Source organism: Aythya ferina, assembly GCF_964211825.1.
Source record: "Aythya ferina genome assembly, chromosome: 3".
Lineage (NCBI taxonomy): Eukaryota > Metazoa > Chordata > Aves > Anseriformes > Anatidae > Aythya > Aythya ferina.
In genome coordinates, this window is record NC_140298.1 from 50,282,714 (window position 1) to 50,291,627 (window position 8,914).

Below are 8,914 nucleotides of genomic sequence, written 5' to 3' on the forward strand. Positions count from 1 at the left end.
CAAATAAGAAAGAAATCATTTGCTAGGTCCAGCAAAAGGAAGTAATTCTGAGTGCAGCTTTGGGCCATTTAAAATAAACACCTTTAGTAATAAATGGAACTTCTGTATAGAAAGCAAAAAACTGTTTGAGCGAGTTTCTTTCTGCCAAGAACCAGATTCTTTTATGTTTTACACCTGTTTCTTCGCTAAGAAACTGCAAAAGTATTTAAGAAGGGCTGATACCTGAGATCAACGAGCAGCCAGCTTGTTGTCAGGAGGAAAATAAATGTATGTCATCTGGAAGCCATGTGCAAAGATTTTAGTATCTCCATCACAGAGACAAGTCTTAGACACAAAGCATGGAAAGGAGTGGGTTTGTGCTTTGCAGCCTAAAATACTTTGTCCCACTGAATTTTCTGTGTGCTGTTGGGAAGTTTTTCTTTGACAAAAGTGGTTAGATGCCCTTAAAACTGAGATCAATACCAGCAGTTAGAAGAGTAGATTAAACAAACTAGGGAACAAACCACAGACACCGCACAACTTCTGCAGTATTCCAGAACTTCTTGTTTCTGTAAATTAAATGTCAGACTAATTGATAGTGGCTGAAAATAAAATACTAAACAAGATTCTGAGTTTGACATTTCACACTGTGGTGGCTTCCTAGAAATTAGAGATTATTAAGGACTGAGGGCCAGGCAAACATCATGATAACTTTTTTTTTTTTTTTTTTAAATCCGTGATGAGTTACACTGAGTGACAGAAAATTCTTGTTCTCTTTCTACTTTCTTCGGGAACCTGGTACAATTGTCTCTGTCTCTTTTGTGGGTTTGATTTGTGTGTTTGATTTGTGTGTTTTGGGTCCCTCTTCACAATATGATAACTTTCTGAAATTGAAGATTATGAGATTAGGAATAAGTGTGCATCTTATCTTATTTTGCTCTCCCTTGTCTGTCTTTCTTCCATTGATTTTCTTGAAAACTGCCAGTAACTGAATACATTCCATTTCTACCATATTTGTTTGCTGTGTTGGTTGGTCCAAATTTAGGAATTCATCATATTTGCCATCTTTTCAAATTTTGCTAGGCCTTTAAACTGCCCTAGGTTTATCCTGAACTACTATGGGATGAAAGGTTCTTCCCCCATCAAAAGAGCTCTAGGAAAACACCGTCTTCCAGATTCCTAGGCTAAAAGGCAATTGCTGTCTTCTTAATAAAGAGTGATCAGTCTCCTCTAGTAAACCTAGAGACAAATATGTGTTGGAAATCTTGCAGCGAATCAAAAGCTTGTTCATAGGCTGCTAGGGAACCATTATGACTGAACTGTGAGATGGCTGTGCTGAATTTATTGCTTGTGAATTATGTAAAGGGTAAAGCCTGAGAACATTATCTCAGACATAAACTGACTGTATTCACAAAACAAAGTATTTGCAAGTAAAGAGATTTGCTACATAATTAATCTTACTATTATGAGATGGAAAGTGAGGTCAGGATTCTAATTGTCCAGCTGGAAGAATAATCCTAAAATCGAACAATGTAACTTGGCAGTTTTACATACTGTCTTGATGGTAGTTTGAAAACCAGCATAAATAATCAGTCATTAATAATATGTAATATAACTTCATAACAAACAATAAACCAGATGCCCTTTTCCTTACTCATTGCTGCTCATGGGTTTAGCAACATTTACATCCTAATGTTTGATCTTACATAACTGTTATTCAGCTTCCAAAAATTAGGCTTAATAATTTGTTTAATTAGTTCTTTCACCTTCTAGTTGATGAGTTCAATAAATTTAAAAAAAAAAAAAAAAAAAGGCAAGCAAAAAAATAATAAAAAATAATAATAATGAACCAGAGTTTTTGAAAACTTAGGTATGGAAAAGTGTACAACTATTATTAAAAAATAAAAATAAAAATAATAAAATCCTGCAGTGTTACCTTTTAGAAGAACATATTGTAAACATTAAACACAGGTTTCCAGTTGCCAAAACTTCTGCCTAGAGTAAATTCTTTATTTTCTGTTATGTTCAGACAGTTCAGGAATGCATAGGCAATGAGTTATCCACAAAATAAGTAAGAAGTTGAGGGAATAATGCTGTACCTTAGGCAGACTGAAATGATGGTAGCTTAAATGTAACTATCTGTTGTATCAATGCAGATGAAAGGCAGCACTGCCTGGGATAGTCCCCACAAATGAAAGTAAAATTATGGAAAAATGATAAGTATCTATAGTGAGAAGGAGCAAAATGTAGATAGGTCAGCAGTACAGTATGAAAGTTGTCATGGATCTGTTATAAATGGCTCAGGATTCAAATTAGGATTAAATAAAGAAATAGGATTTATTGAAAGAATATAAAGGAATAGAGGTAAGCAAACAGCGCTGGGTGCACCGGGAGTCTCCGCTCCACCAGGATGCACCCCAGTTACATCAAGCAGCTGATTTTTATGCTCCTAGACTAATACATATTCATTACTACTTCTAAAAAAATAGATTATTATAATTAGCTTCCGGGGTCCAGTCCCTCCTACTGGAGCATGCGCAGTCTCCTCTGGGGTCTCTTCTGGGGGTCTCTAGGGGTCTTTCATGCTGAAGGCTCGTAGTCTTCCTCTCCCCCTTTGTACTTACTGGGCACCATGCCAAGTTTATAGAACATCCTCTTCAAGTCTTGTCTCCCAGCTGTCCTTCAGCTTCTTTCTCCTTCCTCTTTATCTCTCGGCCCCCCCTAACCAGATATCAAAGATCCACATAGTATCCCATAACAGTCACTAGTTGTTATCAGTTGTTCTGAAACTCCCAGACACACGAGTAATTAAAACATTCTTCCCCAGCCATTCACAGACACATCTATAGCAGTGTTAGAAATAGAAGTCCGGAATAACAAAAGCAAACAGGTTCATAAATTTAAGAAGTAATAAATTGACTAGAATGAGGGGGAGACTGGGACACACTGCATCTGTGGTTCAAGAATTAAATTGCCAGTGCAGGGCCCAGAGGCAGACAGGATTCAAACAGAATTGTTCTTTATGGACACGAATTGTTAAAACATTCCTCACAGATCCAAGAGTGATGCCAGTCTGAAGGACAAGAATGTCTTGGGAACCAACCAGATAAACTATTGTCTTTGTCCCTCAGCTGATCAGCCAGCTGGCAGAAGCTCCCAGTCCCAGTTCCTGTCTGCCAGCTCTCCATGGACTGAGTGGCACTGCTCCTCAGGAAGGATCTGCCAAGCAAGGCACTTATGGCTGGGGGCAAGTCAAGAACTGGAGCACTGTGATGCATTATGCACTCAAGAAAAGAAAAGAAACTGGCTTGAAGGACACTCTAACCCTGCACAGAAAAGAAAAATAAACATACAAACAAACAAACTAAAAGTGCTTTATTCAGTGAATGATATAGAGCCTGTAGACTGCTTTGTCTCCAAATACACATAGAGCAACTGGGGAGTTAAACCCAGCTTCATTCTCACACTCGTGGTAGTCACACACTTTATTTATATTCCAAATATATTATTTCCACACTTAAAGAATGCTGAATGTAAAATTAATATGACGACATTTTGCTAATGTAGATACATCAGTCCTGGAAGTCTTTGAAGAAGAAAGAATAACAGATAGAATATTTGGATGCAATATGGAAACAGGTAAGTTGTTGTTGTTGCATTTCTGTATATGTATATATATGGGAGTGGTGACACACCTACAAAACCACTATCCAAATACCTACAACCCTGAGAAGCAGTGGATTTAAGGTGACACAGTGTTGTAGAGGAAGCTACTGGCTTTCCCAATGATGAAAGCTGGCAATCTTCATTACTGCTGTGTAGGCTGAATGAAAGTTAAGCAAGCTTTATCCATGCTAGGTGTCAGCCTCAGGCTGAAAACCTCTAGAACTTGTCAGCAAGACTTGTTCAACCATTTCAATTAGAGGAAAAAAATGACTGTCCCAAGTTAAGGAAAAATCAACCACACAAAAATAAAAACAAAACCTTTCTTTTTACTGGAAAGGTTTGAACTCCCCCACTCAGCAGCAGGATCTTGAACACTGACACAGAGGTAGTATAAATTGAATTTAACATCTCTATTAAAAAAAATAATATCAAAATTGGTCAGATGCTTCTTAGACACCTCAGTCTGAACATTTATTTTAGCGATTGGCAGTTAAAATCAGTCGTAAGAAGGGGGAACAGTTACAACCTAACTTCCACCATAATCTTTATATAAATTACATTGAAACTATTTTATACCTCAGTAATGCCTATAATTTTATACCTCTTCATTTCTCCTATCATAGCTGTGAAACTGTGTAGCAAAGGATGCAGAGGAAAGCACCCAAATTTTCTGCTGAATCCATGATGAGTAAGTATGATGTATATTTATGCTTACATGTGTATTAGCTATATTTGCAGGTCTGGTTTATGTAATATTGATCTTTATTCTCTGGTGCTTCACCACAAAAAAACAAGAAGCTGGCTGCATGTGATGAATCTCATGCACAAGAATAACCTCTAGAAAGTGGAGCTTATGGGATGACTCACAGTGTCAGAAGTGTTACATGTGCTTAGATGTGCAAGCAGAATGGGGAGTTAGCTTAACATAGTTTACATACTTTTCATTTCAATTTTTCTATTTTGGTCTACATGTAATACATAACAAATTCTGCTGCTTTAAAGGGTTGTTACAAGTGAAATAAGTTTTAACAAATTACAATTAAAAATGTGTACCAATATGTATTTCCAATATGTATGTATAGTAGAGTCTGGTTTTCATTCTTGTTGCATTAATTATGGTTGTGGTTTGTTATCTGTTTATCGAAGTCAGCTTACTTCTGTCATACTCCTACAGCTGCAGATATTGTTCAGTGCAGTACAGGAAAAATACACTTAGCAACCAAGAAGAGCTAAGAATGATAAGGATTTTAGATAAGATTGACACAAAACATTATGGTGACTCATCAATGTAAACATAATAATTGGGAGTTTCTACTGCTTTCTGGTAACTCAAATATCAGAGCTGGTTTAAAACATATGAAAAGTGTTTGCCTTTTGTCTGGTTGGTGCCTACTGCAGAGCCCTCCATTGCACAGCTGGATATGTTACCAGTGCTGCTAGGGTAAATCTCCTCACCTCACCCCACCTTTGGCTACTTGCAGCCATGGTATTTGGCTGTAAGTCCCATTAGTCACCATCAGGTAGGCCATTGTCTAGTGTTCTGTGTTGAAAAGAGATCAAAATGACCCTGACTTTGTGGAGGAGACCAGGCAGAGGCATTGTGGATGGAAAGTAAGGGCCTTGCATGGAAGAACTTCTGTTCTCTTCCCAGCACATGGCTTGGCAGTACTGTGGACAAATGTGTGTTATGGCTAGTGAAGACTGGAAAAGGTATTGGGGGAATCTGGGGAAATAAGATCCCCATACAAACTGAAGGGAACAGTTAGTATGGGAAGAGGTTTCTGCACCTACACACAATAATACTTCCCTCAGTATTTCATACATTGTTCCGTCTTGCTTCTCTGAACTCCATTCAATTGCTTTCCTCCTTCTTGGTCCTCAGTCTTCAGCCCTGCAGTGATAATCTGCAAGATTTTGCCACAAATCTGCCTGTCAATGACATTTGGGGAGCATTACACTGGTTCAACAATGGAGGATTGAACCACTAACTTTTTTAGAGTGCTGTAATGAAAGCAAAGGATGCAAAGAGGAAAAAAATGCAGTAGAGAGAATTCAAAATCTGTTTCTCTTATTCTGTTGTCTACCTTGACTTAAATTTACCAAAAGAAGGCAAGGAAAACTTCAGCAGATACTAACATTTTTGTTGTTGCCTATCCTAACATCAACAGAAGCAGTCATAGCAAGAAGACTAGACAGTCTCCCAGTCTCTTTTCGAGCCCCAGCAGTACTGTATCCATTCACTTCCTGACTACTGCAAATTACTATTACAAAAGGCTGTCTCAAAGAGCAGACTTCATGGTAAAACAAACATAGCCCAAAAACTGATTGCCAGGAGGCCTGTAAGTGGGGAACAAGCACACTCAATTGCCATGGCAGGCCAAGATCTGCACCATTTATTTGCATGGATTGCAAAAGAGTTGGTCTCAATGAGAATATCCTGTCCTCTTTGGAAGACCATCAGGCCTCTCTCCAGAGGTTTACCAAGGACTGTGCTTGACACACCTTCCTCGTGGCTGGCTTCTCTTCCTCTTCCAGACAAAAGCACTCATCTGTAACTTCAGCGTATAGCCCATTTTATGGGTTTTAACAAAAGCTTAATATTTTTATTCTTCTAGATTTTCCAGTATACATTTAAGATTGTCTAATAATAGTTTCACCTGCAGGCATCCAAGCTACATTCTACAACTGACAGAGATATGGCATCTGTGTTACCACAGTCACATCATTCAAGTATAAGTAGAATTGTCCTATATATGTAGGCTGTGTGCTCATTACAAGTTCAAGTCTACATAATACAGTTACATTTGTGGTCAGGAGATGATAGTATATCATATTAACATGCAGGAAGTGAAGCCCCAGAGAGGCTAACACTTACATATAATCTTAGCTTTATGTTCATGGGTGCTCTCTGATAACTGAAGGAGAATATTTTCAGTGGACAAAACCTAACTATGTGTTTGTAGATTGTAAACTCATATGTAATTTTCACGTAACTTCAATTCAATCCTGTTGTGTATATGCTTTAGCCATATTATTACTGGACACAGTATTTTTCTGACCAACCCCAGCTTTGTGTGCCTTTTTTTTTTTTTGATTTCTGCTGTTTGTATGTTACTATCACTAAAAGTAGTACTTTGGGTTATTTTCCTAGAAAAGCACAGTTAAAAGAAAGCATTGTCACCTACACTGCTCCAGGCAGTACAATCTGTCTCTTATAACAATATTATTTTACAACACATTCTTTTTCTTTTTTTCCTCCTCTCCTCTCCTCTCCTCTCCTCTCCTCTCCTCTCCTCTCCTCTCCTCTCCTCTCCTCTCCTCTCCTCTCCTCTCCTCTCCTCTCCTCTCCTCTCCTCTCCTCTCCTCTCCTCTCCTCTCCTCTCCTCTCCTCTCCTCTCCTCTCCTCTCCTCTCCTCTCCTCTCCTCTCCTCTCCTCTCCTCTCCTCTCCTCTCCTCTCCTCTCCTCTCCTCTCCTCTCCTCTCCTCTCCTCATGACTGTTGGGAAATCTACACAGAAAAGAGAAAGTATGCTCTACCTGGTCAAAGAAGCGCATGTGCCAGTCTGCCTAGTCTTCAAACCCAAGCAGCTGTGTTTCCTTGTCTGGGCATGGAGAAATCCTCCTTGCACTGTATGCCCAAAGTTTCCACTTTTCAAGCTCCTAACCAGCCCTTCAGCTACAAATTTCACTTCTAATGCAACTACGGGAGAGAGTAATCAAAATGCATCCCTGCACTTCAGGTAATAAAGCACCTCCTGCAGCTCTCTTGACCTGACTGGCTGAACCTGCTATCCCTTCCTCACTGCAGTCTGACACAAAGAAATATGGAGAAGCCCTTATTCACCTCAGGGAATAAAAAGCTCAGAAGAACAGGAAGGTGAGTATGAAAGGGAGAAATCATGAAACAGAAAATTAAAAAATTAAAGGGTTAAACTGAGGTGAGGTTTAAGGGAACATTTAAGGGAAAAGGAAATATAAATAGAAAACAACAACAAAAAAGACAAAGTAGGAAGATATTGAAGAATTACTGTTGGTATGATGAAAATAGAAGGTTGATAAGGCAAAATGATGTTGTAGAGGAAGTAGAGGATAGACATACATGGGAAAGATTAGAAGAGGCTGTCTTGAAGGAAGAGAGATTCAAAAAAAAAAAAAACAAAAAAAAATGAACAAACAAAAAAACAACTTTGAGGATCAAAAAAAAAAAAAAAAAAAAAAGGAGGCCAAAATGTCTTATTACAAGTAAAGCTATTTTACCAGTACTTTGGTATTCATCATGTAATGATCATTAGGTTACTAAAAGTCTGAAAAATTTTCCATTGTGCATCCAGCTCCTCAAACCCCACTGCGTTGGGAAGACAGTATTCTGAAATGGGGATAAACTGATAATTTAGCAAATAGCTTCAGTGGATGGGAAGGCTAATTCCAGGAAACAGTAAGGGTAAAAAAAATAGCTATTTTTTATTCAGACTGGCCTTCAGTGTTAAGGTTGAGAATATACCAAAAGCCTGTTTTGTAAGATTTATGTTTCTTCTTCCTCATTTTTGACATCTTCAGTGCATGGAAAAGAGAAGAAAGAAAAATAAAAGAAAGAAAAAAAAAAAACAGTTTCAACAATTGCTATTTGAAATATGAAGCCTTACTTAAAGGCAACCAGCTAGCTAAGCTAGTTAAAATGGCACAATAATAACCTTGTCTGCCAGTGTAGGCAACTGAAGGCAACAATATAATTTAATGTAATCCCAATTACCATACCATGATGCCAACAACCCTTGTTCAGTAGGGGAATTTTGCTGACATTCAGCTAGTAAAGTGGAGTCAATGAAAAAGTAGAATTACATGCAAAAGACCAAGTGACACCAAAATTTAACTCACAGAATAAAGATTATCTACCCTGTGCTAGGCAGATGGTGATTATACTTTATTCTATAACCTCATGCATGGTTGATTATACTGCACCATAGAGGGGCAGAACAGTAATAACAGGACTGCAAATGACTGGATTTTGCCAAGCTGTTCCACATAGATATCAGCCAGCTTGAATGAAATGAATAATAATGAAATTAAGGCAAATTACTAGTTCAGGCAAGATCTACTGCTATATGTTTGGCACGCTGTAATGTAATTAGAACTGATCAAGCTATTAATTGTGTAAAATTATCAGTCACATTTTGCCCTTGTTTCTGTTTGTGAGTCTTCTGTGAGCAGATCATGACTTTTACAGACTTCTTTATTTTTGATGTTGGTTCTAATTGCTTAAAATCAGTACA